The following is an 18,026-nucleotide window of genomic DNA, read 5'->3' as shown; positions in this document are numbered from 1 at the left end:
TCTTTGAATGAGGGGTAGTAATCAAAACAGATACCATTCAGGCAAGAACAAATAACCACACCTATTATTTCCAAGAAAGAAAAACAAAGGAAAGATGAGCAAGTGCTTTTGGGGTCATCAGCAATGGTGGAGTCAGACAATAAGAACTTTATCACCCACACTCTGTCCTTCGGTGTGAGAGCTGTGACTCACATGTCCCCAGGACACAGAATCTTTAGGACCATGACAATGGTCCCTGTCTTCTCTCAAACAAGTCCAACTCTGGTTCTTTTAGTTCCCCACATGTGAGCTTCCCCTGTCCCTCATTCCAACTGCCTCATCTTCCAGACAAATCAAGCCCAGAGGGTCTTTAAGATATTATGAACTCACCAAAGCCAGCTGGACTGTGACTGAAACAGCATGGGATAAAACCGGACTCTCTGATCACGGCGAACAATGAGGACTGATGAGAAGCCAAGGTCAATGACAAGGGGTTTTGATCCTACTTCATGTTCTGGCTTGGTGGGAGCCTAGCCAGTTTGGACGTTCACCTTCCTAGACATGGACGTAGGGGGGAGGACCTTGGACTTTCCACAGGGCAGGGAACCATGACTGCTCTTTGGATAGGAGAGGGGGGGTGAGAGGAGTGGGGGGAGGGGGAGGAGAGAGGGGGGAGGGGAGAAGATTGGGGGGAGGGGGAGGGAAATGGGAGGCTGGGAGGAGGCGGAAACTTTTTTTTCTTATTCTCAATAAAAAAAAAGAAAAAGAAAAAAAAAGAAAAAAAATAAAAAAATTAAAAAAAAAGATATTATTGTCAAATGCTAGCCATTCTCATATTTTACTCTATTCTGGATATTCTGCCCTTCTTCCATGAGTTTCTCATCTCTACATCCTCCGGCCTCTTCTCTAAAGACGAGGATTGCACACAGAGTGGAGCCCATTATCATCTTCCTTTGAATTTCTCAACCACCCCAAGCTTTCAGATTTACTCCACAGAATGTGCTATGTAACTTATATCTTCACCGTGTGGAACATCTTTGTCACCACTGCTCATAGTCCAGGGACTATTGTAGAAGAGGGGTCATAAAAATTGTAAGAGCTAGTGCTTTGGGAGGGCCAGAGAAAGACAGTCTCTTCATGACCTGATACGATTTCAGTACACATGAACTCACAGAAGCTGCCCGAACAAGAACCATACAAATTCAACTCACTCAACATTCCAGTATGGAATAGAAAGGGGTTCATGAGCCTTTATCCCTAACTGAGGAGTTATGGACAGTTGGTAGGTGACTTCTGGGGTACGGGAGTCAGTTTTCTATAAGGGTGTGGCCCATAGTCAGTTAATCATAGTCCAGTAGATGACCCTACACTCAGGAATATAAGGTAGAAACACAAATTCGTCTCAGTGGGTTTTTAAAAAAGTAAGGATACCAAGTAAGTGAATCTGGAGGAAGGGGGGGGGGCTGAAGATGTTAAAAATACACTGTATTCTCACAGAATGAATATTTTTTTAAAAAGAGGAACATGTAGCTCATGGGTAACTCTCGGTTTAATCCTAAGTAGCAAAGAGAAAATGACAAAAGGGACCGCAAAAGTCAATGTTATTAATTATACGTAGTTTATAATAGAGACTATGCACTGCGAGATGATAGTTCCGTCCTTATGAGGCATTTGTTAGTATGTTTTGTATTTGATAAACAGGTCAATAACAGAGAGGTAAAATGAGTTGCCTAGTGCTACACATCTTGTAAATGGCAGGCTCAAAGTTTAAAAGAGTCACCTTAGTGTGATGCCAGACTGGATCTTGGCCACCAGAGACTGACCTTAGCAATACATCTGAGTTCATGCTTGTCTGTCTCTAAGTATCGCAATGATGGAACTGATAAAAATAGAAAGGTTTCAGTCTTTTAATACAGCCAAACAATGGTCAATAAAAATCAGAGTACACGTGCCAGAGAGCTCAAAGCCAATAAAAAAAAGGCCCTATGTCCGATGATTACAGCTCTGGAAACAGTGACCATCAGCCTCAAACCTTCATTAAAGGTAAACATGATGAACATCCAGGGTGTATTATATGTCAGCATCCCTTCACGCTATGAAGCTCACATGCACCAGCTATTCTCGTCACACTCAGCTGGTGGTAGTGTTGAGTGACTGTCCCTGAACAAGGACAATCTCTAGAGTTCACATCATCACTGGTCTTCTCTGACAAAGTAATCATCTCTCCAAAAGACTCAGAACTTGAAAATGATGGGGCTTAGCTATTTTATCTCCACAGCTTCTCTCTTGCCTCCCAGCTTGAAGCTCAAGGGTGGAGACAATAGACTGTTACATTTGCCATCTAGGGGCTGATAGCAAGCACTTAGGTTATCTTTCCCCCTGGGTCACTGTGAAAGAATGTTCTGGGATGAAACAAAATGGCTGGCAGCCCTCTTTCAGGTAGCTCATCAGATGGCTGTTGACAGCCCTATAGTTAGATGTGTGCATCACCAGGACCGAGAGGCTTGTGAGCAGTGATACATGAGATGGAGCATGGGCCAGCAGATCTCATGATTCACATCTAAGGGCAGCTAACACTGCAAAGACAAATTCATGACATTGGTTGCCTTGGAAGGGAAGGTGTGCCCTCCCGTTTTCTTGCACATTGAGCTTTGTTTTACAGACTGATGATGTTATTGCTACCAGTTAAGTTCATGCACAGACATGTGTGAAACCATGCAGAGCTTTACCAATATCATCTCTTCAATGAGAACTAAGCAGCGGTTTTGGAATTAGACCATCCATGGGTTGTCCTACAGGGACTAACAGGCAGGTTCTTCTGTGTTTTATTTGCCTCATTGCATTCTAATATCTTTGGCAAAGAAGCACTAGTGTGCCTGGGAATTCACAGTGCCTGACAGGGTACCTGGCACTACACAGAAAAGCACAAACACTGTAAAGTCAATAAGAAAACTGTGTGTCCTGGAATAACTGGCCATGTTTATGCCATATTTTATGCATAATTCTGCTTAATAAAGATTCCTCTTAAAAGTTTTAAGACACTGTTTTCTCCCATAGTAGAGTGATAAGACTTTCATTTTTCTTAAGACCTCTTTACAAGTTATGAAGCAGACATTGTAGATTGGAGAGGGATAATCAGTTCAGTGTTCCACTCTCCAAGGCTAAGAGACAGCATTTACAACACTCCCAGTGGCAGCGTTGGAGAGTTTGCCATTGCTCTGTCTGTTTTGGTTTTGGTTTTAGTACCCCTTTGGTATTGATTTAATGTTTTAGAATCTGTTCAAAGTTGGGGATGACTACCCATCTCTGACTCCTTACTAGTCCTGGACTGCTGCAAACTACAATAAAAATGCAAATTTCGGGCGACAGCAGACAATATTGATGCAGTTTCTCTCTTTAATACTTTGCTCAGATGGCGTAGGCAACACCCATTATTTCTTCCTTCTATCCAAGGGCTGCTCCTTCTAGTCTCTTTGATAAGCTTCTCAATATTCTTTTCTCCAGTTCTAAAGTAGTGCTTCAAAAACTCGTCCTAGGAGTGCTTTTCTTTCTATGAAGTCTCTTTCTTGGTAATATTATAATCTGTTGAGTCTATATAATGTTTTCAGGGCTGAATGCCACTGAACAGCCATTGGTGTGCTCTTCCTTGGGGAGGACCACCGCTCCTGCTCCCAGCTTTAACCAGTTTCTTGTAGTTCTTTGTGTAAGGTTGAGACCTTGGGAGCCTTTTCTCATCAGGTTGGTATGTTTGTTGGTATTCTCTTGACTTTTTTCTTATTGTGACTCTTCTCCTTCACCAGCTCACATGGAGGTATCTGTTAGTCTCACAGTTTGTCCAGCAGTCAACACTGAAAACTGGAATAGTTCTTTATATCTCAGTCAAAACGCAAGAGATTAATAACCACATCTATTACCCAAAGATACTACTTTGACTTCTTTCTTGCTTTAGACACACTATCCACAGGGAAAAACAAATAGGATAAATCTATAATATCGCAGCAAGTTACAACATAGACTGTTTTAACTTCAGAGGTAGTGAAGGTCAATGGCATAAAGCCATGACAGAAAAATTTTGGCCTCTGGATCTAACAATTCCTGACCTTAGTCTTTTAAAGAGGTGTGGAGAGGCCACCTTAACTTCATGGGTTCATATCATAAATGCATTTCTGCACTTTGTTTCATGCTAAGCACTGTGATCAGTGACTTTGTAGGCAGAAAAGTATCCAGCTCTGTACTGTGTCACTATCCAGGGACACTGATAAAACTGTGTAATGACATGCCCTTGTATGTTATTAGAGCTACTTATTCAGTTGGTTTCCTTAAGTGTTATCATTGGCTCCATGCTGAGGCACAGTGTTTTTTCTTGGTCATACAGTTTCTTCATAACACCTACCCACCTTCTAAGAGATCTTCTAGCAGTACGTATGCTATGGGGAAAGGGCTGCTGTGTATCCACTTTTATTTCTAGGAAATAATGCAGTTTCTAAGATTCTTTCTGTTTATGGTGCTTCAAGGTACTTTCTGATACTACACTATTTGATAGAAAAAGACTTATTAATAAGCCAGGTAGTGGTGGTGCATGCATTTAATCCTAGCACTTGGAAAAAAGAGGCAAGCAGATCTCTGTGAGTTCAAGACCAGAGTTCCAGGACAGCTCAAAAACTGCAGAGAAACTCTGTCTCAGAAAATAAAAACCCACCAAACAAACAAACAAATAGGCCAATGAAATCATAATCTCCAATTGTGGGGCACTGTGAATACTCTGTGCATAATTTCACAGAGTATTATATCTGGCTAATCTTTAGCCAGATTTAAAATTTGAAAGCAAGAACAAAGCATTCAGCACTTTCCATACAAAATCTAGGAGCTGTTGATCACTGGCCTTTTCCAAAAGGATACCTGATGACTACTAGATTATAATGGAATTTGTGGGTTGACATTCAGATGGCTAAAACTTTGAAAACAGGTTGGTGGCAGGAAGGACTTGTTTTCATTATTTAATGATACATGAAATCCTGTGAATTACCTTGTCCACTCTAAGTGTCTTTAAAAATCACCCACTTCTTCCAGTTATATTCAAATATAAGGCATGTATGCCTTCTAGAAATATTTATACAAGTTGTAAGGTATCAGACTCTGTTTTGTGAGACTTGGCAGCAAACGTGACATCAAGGTGCCCAATCTTGGAACTGACATTCTAAGAGGATAAATACCACATACATTGGCCCAAACAGGCTTTGGGTAGCAGTAGTTTGAAGAGATGGTGACTCATTTGGGATACAGAGGCACCAGAGTAAGTCAGAGACAGGAGCACAGGGACACTGGATCTATTGCTCTCTTATACCTCCTCTGTATCAGGCTGAGCTACCGTGAGTGCATGTTTCTCTTAAGAATTTACACCTCGATGCTGCAAGGTAGATTTTGTTTTTAAATCTGCCCTTTCCAGATACTTTATGCTCAGAGGGGATCACAATCTTGGTTTCTCATATGCCAAATACCTGGCCTGTGGGAAGCATGAATGAAAATAATGGTTATGAGAAATAGTAGATCAGAATGGTGGGTCAAATCTGGATAAAAGCTGTAGATTAAAAAATACCCCAAAGCAGGAACTACCATTAAACGCCATTCAGAATTACAAAACACATGTCATAAAGAAACCAAAGACCCACCTAACTGAGTGAAAGCCCATCTTTCCTGATAAGATTTCTCTATAAACCAAAAGCAGGGCTCAGTGTTTGATTTCTAGGTTCTAGGCTGAAGTTCAGAGCTGAGGGTCATGTGAGACAGTTTTCTGGTGTAAAGCCTGCAAATCAGCAGTCTCCTCATATCACACACCAGTGAGCAAAGAGCAAGTCCAGAGGGATGGACAGCAAGAAGCTCAAATGTAATGAGTCCCTTCCAAGCATTATTTCCAACATTTTGCATTTTTCAAATCCTAAAAACTCTCTTCAAAATATTACCTTGAGACCCATTCTATAGGGAAAGACACTTAGGGCTGAGCGCAGGTATGTTAAATGACTGTCTAGAATTGGATGGCTATTGCTTTTATTCCTTCATTATTTTTTATTGAGTATCCATTGATTGCCTATTACATGCTGTGCTCAGCTTGATCCATTGAATAAAAAATGTTTCAAAGCTACTAAATGACTATTTAAATTCAGTTCTTTATAACTTCAAAGTTCAAATTCCTCTCACCGTACCAAGGCTTCTTTGTCAAGAGTGTGCTTCAAGTTCTTGTGTAATTGGTACTTTCCACACACTCAGTGATGCTAATTTTTTCAGTTTCTTCCATTACTGTGGAGTAGGGGTGGGGCAGTGATGGAGTCAAAGAGGTGTTGTTGAGTGGGCACAGTTTTGCTTTCTTGAATAACATACAAACAATCCATCTTTCTAAACCCTTTGTCAAATGAAAACACAACTTTCAACTCTATGGAGATTCTCTTTTCTTCACCACTCACAGTTTCACTGCTGATCACAAGCCACGGCATAAAGTTTCTGGAATTTGTCTTTAAGAATGGGCTCATAATGTATTCAGTTGATATCCTTGGGAGGTCTGCCCTTTTGTGAAGGGAAACAGGAGATTTGGGAGAGATGGGAGGGGTGGTGGGAGGATCTGGGAGGTGTGTAGAGAGGGGAAACTGAGGATGGGATGTAACCTATGGGAAGAATAATAAAAATTTATATATATGCACATATATACTTATATAAAAAGACATTTATACATATGCATACACACATATATATATGTATATAAAAGTATAAGTTCACAATATATACCTGCCCTGCTGTAAAAGTCCTTAGAATTCTTGGCCAAATCCAAATCTAATAAAAGAATCAATAAAACTAAAAGCATAGAATATAGGGCTACTCAATTTTATTAAGTATAATGCTTTGTTAGTTTTGTAAAAGAGTGGAATTTCCCCCAAATCCTGGTGCGGAAGGGAAAGAAGGATGAAAGCGATCCCATATTGATTCCTCTCTTTAAATACAGCTATGTCTGACTGAACTCTTACTTATAATAATTACAACCTCAAACCTTGTTGGGAGGGGGATTTATACTACCTACAGCCGTAGAACAATCCCAGGAGATTTACAAAGTGTACAGATTAAGAGCAAAGACTCTAAAGGTTGTAGCCAAGATCTCCACAGTTCAGGCTTGAATGGTACCTGCAAAAGCAGATGACCATGACTTCATTACACTTCTTATCTACATGACCCCCTCCACAAAGTCTTGGGTTCAGGTTCAGCTGTCTTGTTTCTAGAATCTCCGCCCTCCTGGGCTGAGCACATAAGTAGGATTTTGCTACCCCTTAGCCCTTCCCACGTGCTCACTCCAGTCTCTAAGAAGCACAGATTTCCCAGATTTGGAGACTATCCATAGTGTTCCATCACTACAAGAACCATAAAAACACTCGTATTTTGTACTACTTCGGGAAATTACAGTATCTTACACAATGATGCAAAAGAAAGCCCTAGATATCTAGGAGACCCCTGATTTACTTTGGTGAAGAAGGACAGAAGATATAACTTTTGTATCCTACTTTTTCTGTTCATGGCAGTTTCTCATTTGATGATTCTACAGGATAAAGAATTAATCCGAGCTTTCTATAAAGCAATTGAGCTCAACTCTACATGAACACAAGAGTCACTTGAAACACTCGAAGAAATCTACGGATGCCTGGGCCCAAGTCCACTGCAAATGGATGGGAGTCTCTGGGGAGTCTGTGCTGAGGCCATAGTTAAGAACTCTCCTGCTGATTGGTACACAGTGGAAAGTATCAAGACATAATTGGCATGAAACAGGTGTGGAGTAACAGCGACCAAGGAGAGAATTCTGGGTATAAAAGGTAAAAAGTGGATGAAAGATCAGTTATTGGACCATTTTTCCTTCAAGGTGGCCGCACACCCCTAGGCCACTCTTGACCCTTGGCTTGTGGTTCACCAAAAGCTATGATATTAAGAAAACTGTTAACAAAGGCTGATTCCTTTGTTCCTCTTTCTTCAGGCCTCATGAGAATTCTTCCTGGAGGCAGGGATTGGGTGGGAAGAGGATCTGACAGATTGAAGTGAATCATCAGGAGCAATTAACGCCCCACTGACATTGCCAGAATTAGGGGATCATAAATTCACTCTAGGACAGAAGTTTAAAGCAGAAACTTTGCTGTGTTAGGGTTTTCAGAGACACAGAACCAATAGGAGATGTGCGCACATGGATTTATCACAAAACTAGTATTTATGGAAGCCAAAAAGTCCTGTGCTATGATGGCCACAAGTGACAGGAAGACGAAAGCTGCTGCTATAAATCTTGGAGTCTGAAGATAAAGGAGTTCTGAAGTCTGAAAGTGGAAGACAGATGACCCAGCTCAAGGAGACAGGATGGGGAAATGCTCTCCCTCCGCCCTTTGTTCTTTCTGGGCCCTGTACCCACTGAATGATGTCTATCCACCCTACTACAGCATGGGTCTTCCTAACTACACCTCCTAATTCAATGCAAATCACCTTTAAAAACATCCTGAGAAACACTTCCAGAAATGTTTTATCTCCCTCTTGGATATCCCTGAATCCAGTAACCTAGAACAGGCACTGAACCATCCCATTATCTGGCCCACGAACAAGTTGTCATTACGTATTCTAACACACCTGGCTCTATCTACGTCTTGCAACTTACCATTTTTTTCCAATTTATTTTCAATCTGCTCCACAATAACTGTGAATGATTTTTCTGGCAACTCCAAATGAGAGGAAGTAGAACTATTATCAATGATTAACATTCTATCCCTAAAGAAAATAAAGAGCTATATAGTTGGGGACACTTACGTCTCAAAACACTTAACTGAATTGTTCACAGTTACAGAGAAACAGATTAAAGTCTACTTCTCACAGCAACACATTTCTTTCTCAGTGGCAGGAGCTAGCAGACCTCAATATGTTACTAAATTAATATCCATCCACCTCAGTTTTTCCTATATAGCAAAAAGGAAAGAAATTTTAGTCTTCCTTCTTAAAAGTGGGGAAAATACATGAATACTATTACACAGTGTTAAGTGACATGTACGAATTGTAAGTAAATGTGTTTCTGGCAAGCTTTGTAATCATAGTTCATCTGTAGGTAGCTATTTATATGCTCAACACACAAAAAATGCTTTTTTAGTATGCAATATACATGATCCAAGGGATCTGGAGCCTTTCTCAATATAGTTTTAGATGGTAAATTCCTGAGCCAGTTTGGAGGTGAGCATCAGCATCCATTTCTTTCCTATAAATCAGGTCAATGATGAAAAGTGGGTTTATCAGATAGTTGCCTCTAATTGTTGCTTTTGCTGTTTATGATTGAAGCTAATCCACAAAGCCAGAGAGACCCTAACAGGAACAGTCTCCACCGGCAAACCTCGGAAGGTTCTCATGACTTCACATCTCTATGTACGTTCTGTGCAGTTGTACTTCCATTTCAGGACACGAGAAGGAAAAGTGGTCTATGGAAAAACCACAAGGAGTTTAGTGGGGAGCTAACAGGTTAGTGTAGTCATCAAACTCAAGCCTCTCAGCAGGTCAAGGTAGAACTCGAAAGAGTTCTTTGAGGGAAGAAATTCATGTACAAACTCACAAAGATAATATGTAAAACATAACCCAGTGATGCATTGCATGGTTTAGTTTCTAATTAAAGGCTCTCTCTTGGGAGTAGCAAAAAGAGCTCAGTTGTAAAGGTCTTACCTCAAAGGCATGAGAATCTAAGTTTGGTCCTCAGAGCCCACATGAAAATGCTGAGCATGATAACATGCGCCTGCACTCCTGTTACTGGGAAAGAGAAAGAAGAGCCTTGGGCTTGCTGGCTGGCTGGCTAGCCTAGCCTAACTGCAAGTTCCAGGACAATGAAAGACTGCCTCAAAGGATGTAGGCAGCATGCCCGGTAATGATATGTGATGTTTTTCTCTGATTTTTCACACACACATGCACACACGTATATACTCACTCCTCCCCTGTCCCATGAACACACACACACACACACACACACACACATACACATACGTGCATATACTTTTTTTTTCTAAATTTGCTTGCTGGCTTTTTTGTTCAGCCTGCAATCTGTGTCTGTTAACTAGTTAATCCTCTTGGCAGTTTGTAAGACCAATTATTTAGGCTTTTTGGTAGTTATTTATACTGAAGAGTTCCAAATTCTAAGCAGAAAGGAAATTTATTATTCATCTCCCAGTATGGCAAGAGTTGATATATGGAAGCTGGTAACAACCTGTTATCTGCCAAGGTCAGAGTGAGCCAGAATAATCCAAAAATTTAGTAGAAGAGATTGAAATGAGATATGAGAAAGGACTTACTGAATGTCAGGGCTAAATACAACTATAAATTATCATGGCTCAGTTATATTTATTTGCACAGTGAACACACAGCTATCTTTTCTAGGATACTGAAAGTGTTGTGTGGTGAATATTCTGTGAGAAAACAAAACCAGAGGCACACTCCTTTAAAATGGTTACACATGGTCACTGTAATCAGTTGCTGAGTCTTGTGAGCCACGCAGTGACGCACCTGAGCTCCATGAATGATGCACAGATGAGTTGTGAAACCCTTGCTGTTCCTTAACAAGGGTGACATTTTTGCCTATGATTTGTTCCCCCAATATTAACGCCAAGGAACCAGCATCCTCAGGCTCTGTCTCTTGCAGCAACATAACAATGTCACACCCATTTGTTCAATTATGCATACCATCATCTGTTCCTCAGTCAAGGGCCTTCATTGTAAGTTTTCAGTGAGCTGCATGGTATCCTATCCCGAGATGCTCATCTTGGATTACTTGACTTTTGTGTGTGGCAAGGATCCTATGGATTGCTTCTGGACAAAAGCTCTTTGGCTTCTGAGGCTATGTACTAGCTGCCCATTGGTTCTTCGTGACATTCAGCTTCTCACACTTCCGAGTGAGAGTTGTTGCTAGTCTTACCCTCAGCTTGTTTCTCTCACATTATTGACTGACTAAACCCACACTGATATCAACTCAGACCTCCTTACTTGTTACTCCTAACTCTCCCCTGAGCTCTCGCCCGCTGTGTCCCCTTGTGTTAAATACTACTCATGCCCATCTGGACATCTAATTGCACATCAGTTGGAGAAACATGCCAGGATTTCTACCTTCCTAGAGCTGTTCCATCTTCAGTTTCTCCACTGTGACAAGTGTAATCATTCACTCACACAGCCATAGGGAAATCTGGAAGCCATCCACAGCTACTCTCTTTTACACATATAATTAGAATTCTTTTGACTTCTCTCTGCTCCATTCCACCATGGGAGTCTTAGTTGGGTGATTTGGGATTCCTCCTGTATGCTGTGAATACTACTGGTTAATAAAGAAGCTGCTTTGGCCTATTTCAGTGCAGAGCAGGGCAAGGTAGAAGTCGAAGAAGATAGAGGAGAGAGTAGGCAGAGTCAATGAGATGCCATGTAGCCACCAAAGGAGAAAGACATGAACCGCCAACTCAGTAGGCAATGAGCCTTGTGGTAAAACAAAAAATAATAGAAATGGGTTAATTTAAGATGTAATAGCTAGCTAGAAATATGATTAAGCTATTGGCTAAACAGTATTGCAATTAATACAGATTTCTATGTGATTATTTCAGGTCAGAGCAGCCAGTAATGAACAAGCCACCTCCTCCAGCAGTTGGGCACTTAAGATGACAGCATTTCCAGTCTGCGTCTGATGGAGGAAGGTCATTGGTTAATTAATAAAGAAACTGCTTGGCCCTCATAGGTTAGAACATAGGTGGGTGGAGTAAACAGAACAGAATGCTGGGAGGAAGAGGAAGTGAGCTCAGACTCCACAGCTCTCCTCTCTGGGACAGATGTGATGAAGCTCCGACCCAGGATGGATGTAGGCTAGAATCTTCCCGGTAAGCGCACCTTGGGGTGCTACACACATAAATAGAAATGGGAAATCAAGATGTAAGAATTAGCCAGTAAGAAGCTAGAGCAACTGGGCCAAGCAGTGTTTATACGAATACAATTTGTGTGTTGTTATTTCGGGGCATAAGCTAGCCATGCGTCCAGGAACCAGGCTATGGGAAGAGGCCCGCAGCTCCTACTACATGAGTCCAGTCTTCTGTTTCTTCTCTACCAATTCTCCATGTTTCCAACATAGTGAAATCAGAATCTGAGTTGCTTACTCCCCTGCTCAAAATTCTTGCCCACTTTCCCATACAACATTCAAATTTTATAGATGAAGTTCAAGTTCTTTTTTTTCCCATTTCTACTTTATTCTGTATAATCTCAGTTGATCTTTCTCTCACATCAAAATGTTCAACTTCAGCCCCGTGGAGCGGCTTTCCATCTCTATTATCTCTGAGAATTTACACATACAGTTCTGTTGCTCTGGCAGCTATAGCTCCATCACATTCCTTATTTTCTAACCCTTTTCATATGCAGTCTGACTTTGGAAGATCCACCATTGTGCTTCCGTATCTTCAACACACATTATATATGTGCTAGTCAAATTTCCATGTCTATATCAAAATACTTGAGTTTTTTTTCTTAATTTACAGAGAAAAAACAGTTTGGATAATGTTTTCAGAGATTTAAGTACATGCTTAATGTATCTCATTGTTTTTGAACCTGTGGTGAGGTAGCATTTCATGGAAGGAGTGCAAGGCAGAGGAAATTCCCCAGCTCTTGGGGCCAGAAAGCAGGGGGAGGGGAGGGGACACAGAGAGAAAGGGAGAGGGAGAAAGAGAAAAGGAGAGAGAGGGGGGAGTGGGAGAGAGAGAAAGAGACAGAGAGGAGAGAGAGAGACAGAGAGAGAGAGAGAGACCAACAAACACCCTCTTCAAGGACATGTTTCCAATTATCCAACTTCTGTCCACTAGGCTACCTCTCCTCCCAGTAGTGACAGACTCGTGACCAAGCCTACAAACTTTGAAAGACAATTTTCTGAGCCACAGCACTCAGTCATAGCATTTGCTACGTGTACTACTGTTCAGCGTGCCTGCTTGTCTCCTAGCTGTGAGATATCTGAAAGTCTTACTCTTTGTGTAGCATAAGTCTACCTAATAAGTGTTAAAAGACTATATGGTTTGGCTTAGTTAGGCCAGGGCCTTATGTTTAAACTTAGCGTGCTATAGCAAAGTCAAAGGTTAATTTCCAGTATTTGCTAGCCTGGACCACAACTGGGAAAGGTAAATGAAAAGAAAAGGCTGGTGCTACCCATAATGTCACCTGAAAGCTAGGCTTAGTTAAAATCCTGTAAGTTAGAAGTATAACAGCCCTTCCAGGCTGATTTCTTTGGTTTGAGAATATTCTGTGGGGTGCAGTATCTCCTCTTCCAAATTCTCAGCATGAGGGCCATGTTTTGCCAGCACTCCAATATTTAAAGGGTCGAGTGAAACCTGTATCTCCAGAAACTCCAAAACATGAGACCACGGGATGTCTTCCTGTCTCAGAGAGAATACTGTGTGTGTTGTTCATATTTTGAGTTATTGACATTTTTGAGGGACAAAGCCATTCCTCAAGTCTCAGGTGAAGGGAAATCAGCCACTCCCATTCTGATACAAGTCATTTACTTAGCCACGGATTCTAGGAAGAAACCCAGTGAAAAAGAGTATTGTCTTAGTTTCTTTTCCTGATGCTATGATGAAACACTGATAGGTAACTTCAGGGAGAAAGTGTTCATTCCGGTGTTCCAGGGTCACAGTGGAGAAGTCAAGGTGGCCAGAGGCTTGGGGTTGCTGTCACAGTCAGAAGACAACAATGACTGCATGCTGCTGCCCAGCTCCCTTTATCCCCTCATATAGTCTACAATCCTAACCAGGGAATAACATAGGCACAGTGTGGTGTTTCTGTAGTCATACAATCGAGATAACTATCATAGATATGTCCACATGTCCATCTCCTAGGTGAGTGAGGCTTGAGTCTATTAAGCTGACAACACCATCACAGGAACGTTTGACTCAGATGTCCTCTCAACTAACTGCTAAGCTTTAGTCTGTCTGTCTGTCTATCTATCTATCTATCTATCTATCTATCTATCTATCTATCATCTATCTATCATGTGTATGTGTATGTGTGTGTGTGTGTGTATGAGCATGTGAAGTCGGAGTTACTTGCAAGTTAAACAAGTATTTGCCCCACTAGAGCTAATACTTCTCTCACAAAGATTATTCTTTGTATAAAGATTATCTATTTCTTTTAACAGAAAAGTCATGAACCAAAAGCCTACATGTTGACAAAGGGATGTAGTACAGACTCCCTGTTTTCCTAGCACAAAGGATGTGTGGTATAATGAGGGCATCATCAACATTTGCATGCAAACATATTCTTAGGGGACTGAACTGTCACTATTTACACTATACCATTTGGTTCCCTTTGCATTAAGTGTACAGAAACGCTGCAAGTCCTATTTCATATTTGCCTTTCTTTGCCAGTGCAGGTGATGGAACCACATTTCTGTTTCTTTATGGCTAAGTAATTGACATATAGGACTTTCTCACCTAGGCAATCAGTGAAACAGATGTTGATTTTTTTTCTTCCACGTGCCATAATAGACATTTTGTGGAGAGCTTGTTCCAGGATAGTAACATAGTCGTGTATCATTTAAGACAAAGGTACATCTTCAGAAATGCACTAGCAGATGATCTCATTTTCGTGCAAACATCATAGAGTACACTTAAGCAAATGGAGACGGCAGTGTGCTGCACATCTAGACTGAATGGAGCAATAACACTTGGCTATAAAACACACAGTCATCTATATAAAAATGTTTTCTTTGTATCATTATCCTATAAACTTTTCCCTTTTTCTTTTTTCTTAATTTAATGTGGCTCTGGAATCAAACCCAAGGCCACATGCATCTAAAAATGCTCAACTGCTGAGTTATGCACAAATCTCATATCTTCCTATTTTAAATCATTATATTTTATTATATTAATTCAAATATCTTGTTAAAACCCAAAATAAAGTATAAGCATTAGTCTAGGTGTTCATAAAGTTGGGATAAGCAGTGACCATTAACTTCCTCTTCCACATCTTTTGTCTAAGTCTTCAGGACTTGGATACACATATGCAACATACACACAGAAGTCCCTCCCTGCAACAGCTGTGAGTCAACTCTAAAATAATAATATATAGTAAATACAATTGGTGAAAACAGTCCTGAGCCAGCGACTTCAGCCAGAGCAGGCCCGAGGCAACAGTCTTCATAGGAGCAGCCCAAGGCAGCCATCTCCAAGGGAGCATGTACAAGGGAGCAAGAAACCACCAAAGGAGCAGGCCAGAGTCAGAGACCTCTGCTAGTCCAAGTCTGAGCTAGGGACCTCTGCTAGAGAAGGTCCAAGCCAGCAACCTCAGCAGGAGCACCCCCAAGAAAGGAGGCTAAAACAACCTCCAGGATTGCAGAGCAACCCCTAGGAGTGCCTAGCGACCTAAGGGAATAATGAGTGACCTCCAGGGTGACTGGTACCATGGCTCTGACTGCACTACAAAGATCAACCATCTGAGCCTTGGATCCACTGGCATCTGGAAGATTGAACACCAGAGTCACAGACAGCTCCAACAACACCAATCAGAGGAAAAGACTGGTAGACAAGGTAAGAACACACACAACACCACAAAGAACAACACAACACCAATAAAAACTAGTGACCCTAAAACAGCAAGACTTGAACACCCCAATATAGATGAAGCAGAAGAAAACGATCTAAAAAAATGACTTTAGGAAAATGTTGGAGACCCTTAAAGAGGAAAAAAAGTTCCCCCCAAAGAGTTGGCGGAAAAAAACATACAAAAAAAATTGGAAGAAATCAACAAATCCCTTAAAGAAAACCAAGAAAAAGCAATCAAATAGTCAAAATAAGGAAATCAAGACTTGAAAAACAGAAGAGAAACAATAAAGAAAACACCAACCAAGGGAATTCTGGAAACAGAAATTATGAGAAAACCATCAGGAATCACAAATGCAACAATAAACAGCAGAATACAAGAGATGGAAGAGAGACTCTCAAACACTGATGATGCAATAAAGAAAATAGACTCATTGGTCAAAAAAAAAAAAACCATTCAATTTAACAAATGCTTAACACAAAATATCCAGGAAATATTGGGACACCATGAAGATACCAAACCTAAGAATAATAGGAATAGAAAAGAAGTCCAACTCAAAAGCACAGAAAACACATTCAACAAAATCATAGAAGAAAACTTTCCCAACCTGAAGAAATCTATGCCTATGAAGACACAAGAAACTCACAGAACACCAAATAGACTGGAAGAAAGAAAGAAAGAAAGAAAGAAAGAAAGAAAGAAAGAAAGAAAGAAAGAAAGAGAAAAAGTCCCCTCACCACAAAATAATCAAAACACTAAATGTACAGAATAAAGAGAGACTATTAAGAGCTGCAAAAAACAAACAAACAAACAAAACAAACCAAGAACCCAAGAAACATATAAAGGCAGACCTATCAGAATTACACTTGACTTCTCATTGGAGAGAATGAAAGCCAGAAGGTTGTGGTCAAGCGTTATGCAGACATTAAGAGACCACAGATGCCAGCTCAGACTACTATACCCAGCAAAACTTTCAATCACTATAGATGAACAAAACAAGACATTCTGTGAAAGAACCAGATTTAACCAATACCTAGCCACAAACCCAGCCCTGCACAAAGTACTAGAAGGAAAACTCCAACCCAAGGAAGTTAGCTATATCCACAAAAACACTAACAATAGATGATCTCACAGCAAATACATTCCCAAAAGGGAAAAACACACACGATAACATCACCAACAACGAAAACTAAAATAACAGAAACTAGAAATTATTAGTAATTAATATCCCTTAATATAAATGGACTCAACTCACATATAAAAAGACACACACTCATGGATTGGATATGAAAAGAGAATCCATCCTTCTGCTGAATACAAGAAACATACCTGTACCTCAAAGGCAGTCATCACCTCAGAGTAAAGGGTTGTGAAATTTTTTTCCAATCAAATAAAACTTAGAAACACGCTGGTGTAGCTATCCTAACTAACAAAATAGACTTCAAACTAAAATCAATCAAAAGAGACAAAGAAGGACATTTCATATTAGTCACAGGAAAAAGCTATCAGGAGGAAATGTCAATACTGAATGTCTATGCCCCAAATAAAAGGGTACCCTCGTATGTAAAAGAAACACTACTAAGCCTTAAATCACATACTAAACTCCATACACTAATAGTGGGAGTCTTTAACATCCAACTCTCACCACTGAACAGGTCTGTCAGACAGAAAATTAACAGAGAAATAAAGGAACTAGCAGATGTTATGATTCAAATGGGCTTAATATTCAGCTATAGAAAATTACTTCCAAACATAAAAAAATATATACCTTTTTCTCAGCACTTCATGGAACCTTCTCAAATATTGACCACATACTATGTAACAAACCTCAACAGATTCAAAAAAATTGGAATAGCCCCATGTATCATATCAGATCACCAGGTCTCAAAATTGGAATTCAACTGCAATACTAATTTCAGAAAACCTACAAACACATGGAAATTAAACAATGCACGTCTGAATCATCAATGGTCAAGGAAGAAATACAAGAAGAAATTAAAGGCTTCCTTAAATTCAATGAAAATGCCCACACAATGTACCCAAATTTATGGAACACAATGAAAGTGGTGTTAAAAGAAAAGCTCATAGCACTAAACACCTACATAAAGAAGCTGGAAAAATCCCACACCAGTGAGTTAACAGAACACCTGAAAACTCTAGAACAAAAAGAAGTTAACTCACCTGGGAGGACTAGATGGCAGGAAATAATCAAATTGAGAGCTGAAATCAACAAAATAGAAACAAAGAAAACAATACAAAGAATCAATGAGACAAAAAGTTGGTTCTTTGAGAAAATCAACAAAATAGACAAACTTTTATCCAAACTAACCAAAAGGCAGAGAGAGAATATCCAAATTAACAAAATCAGAAATGAAAAGGGGACATAGCAACAAACATGGGGAAAATCCAGAGAATCATCAGGTCATATTTCAAAAACGTGTATTCCACAAAATTGG

General features: G+C 40.3%; 1 protein-coding gene across 14 annotated transcripts in view; it reads right to left on the bottom strand.

Annotated features, from left to right (window-relative positions):
• Positions 1-18,026, bottom strand: part of Ryr3 (ryanodine receptor 3) — a 528,284-nt gene that overhangs the window by 368,724 nt on the left and 141,534 nt on the right. The window lies entirely within an intron of this gene.

This window comes from Alexandromys fortis, unplaced genomic scaffold, assembly GCF_014885135.2.
Source record: "Alexandromys fortis isolate MF-2015 unplaced genomic scaffold, M_Fortis_MF-2015_v1.1 scaffold_6, whole genome shotgun sequence".
In the NCBI taxonomy this organism is placed as follows: Eukaryota; Metazoa; Chordata; class Mammalia; order Rodentia; family Cricetidae; genus Alexandromys; species Alexandromys fortis.
Note: the sequence above shows the minus strand (reverse complement) of the source record. Positions and strands in the feature narration are given on the sequence as shown.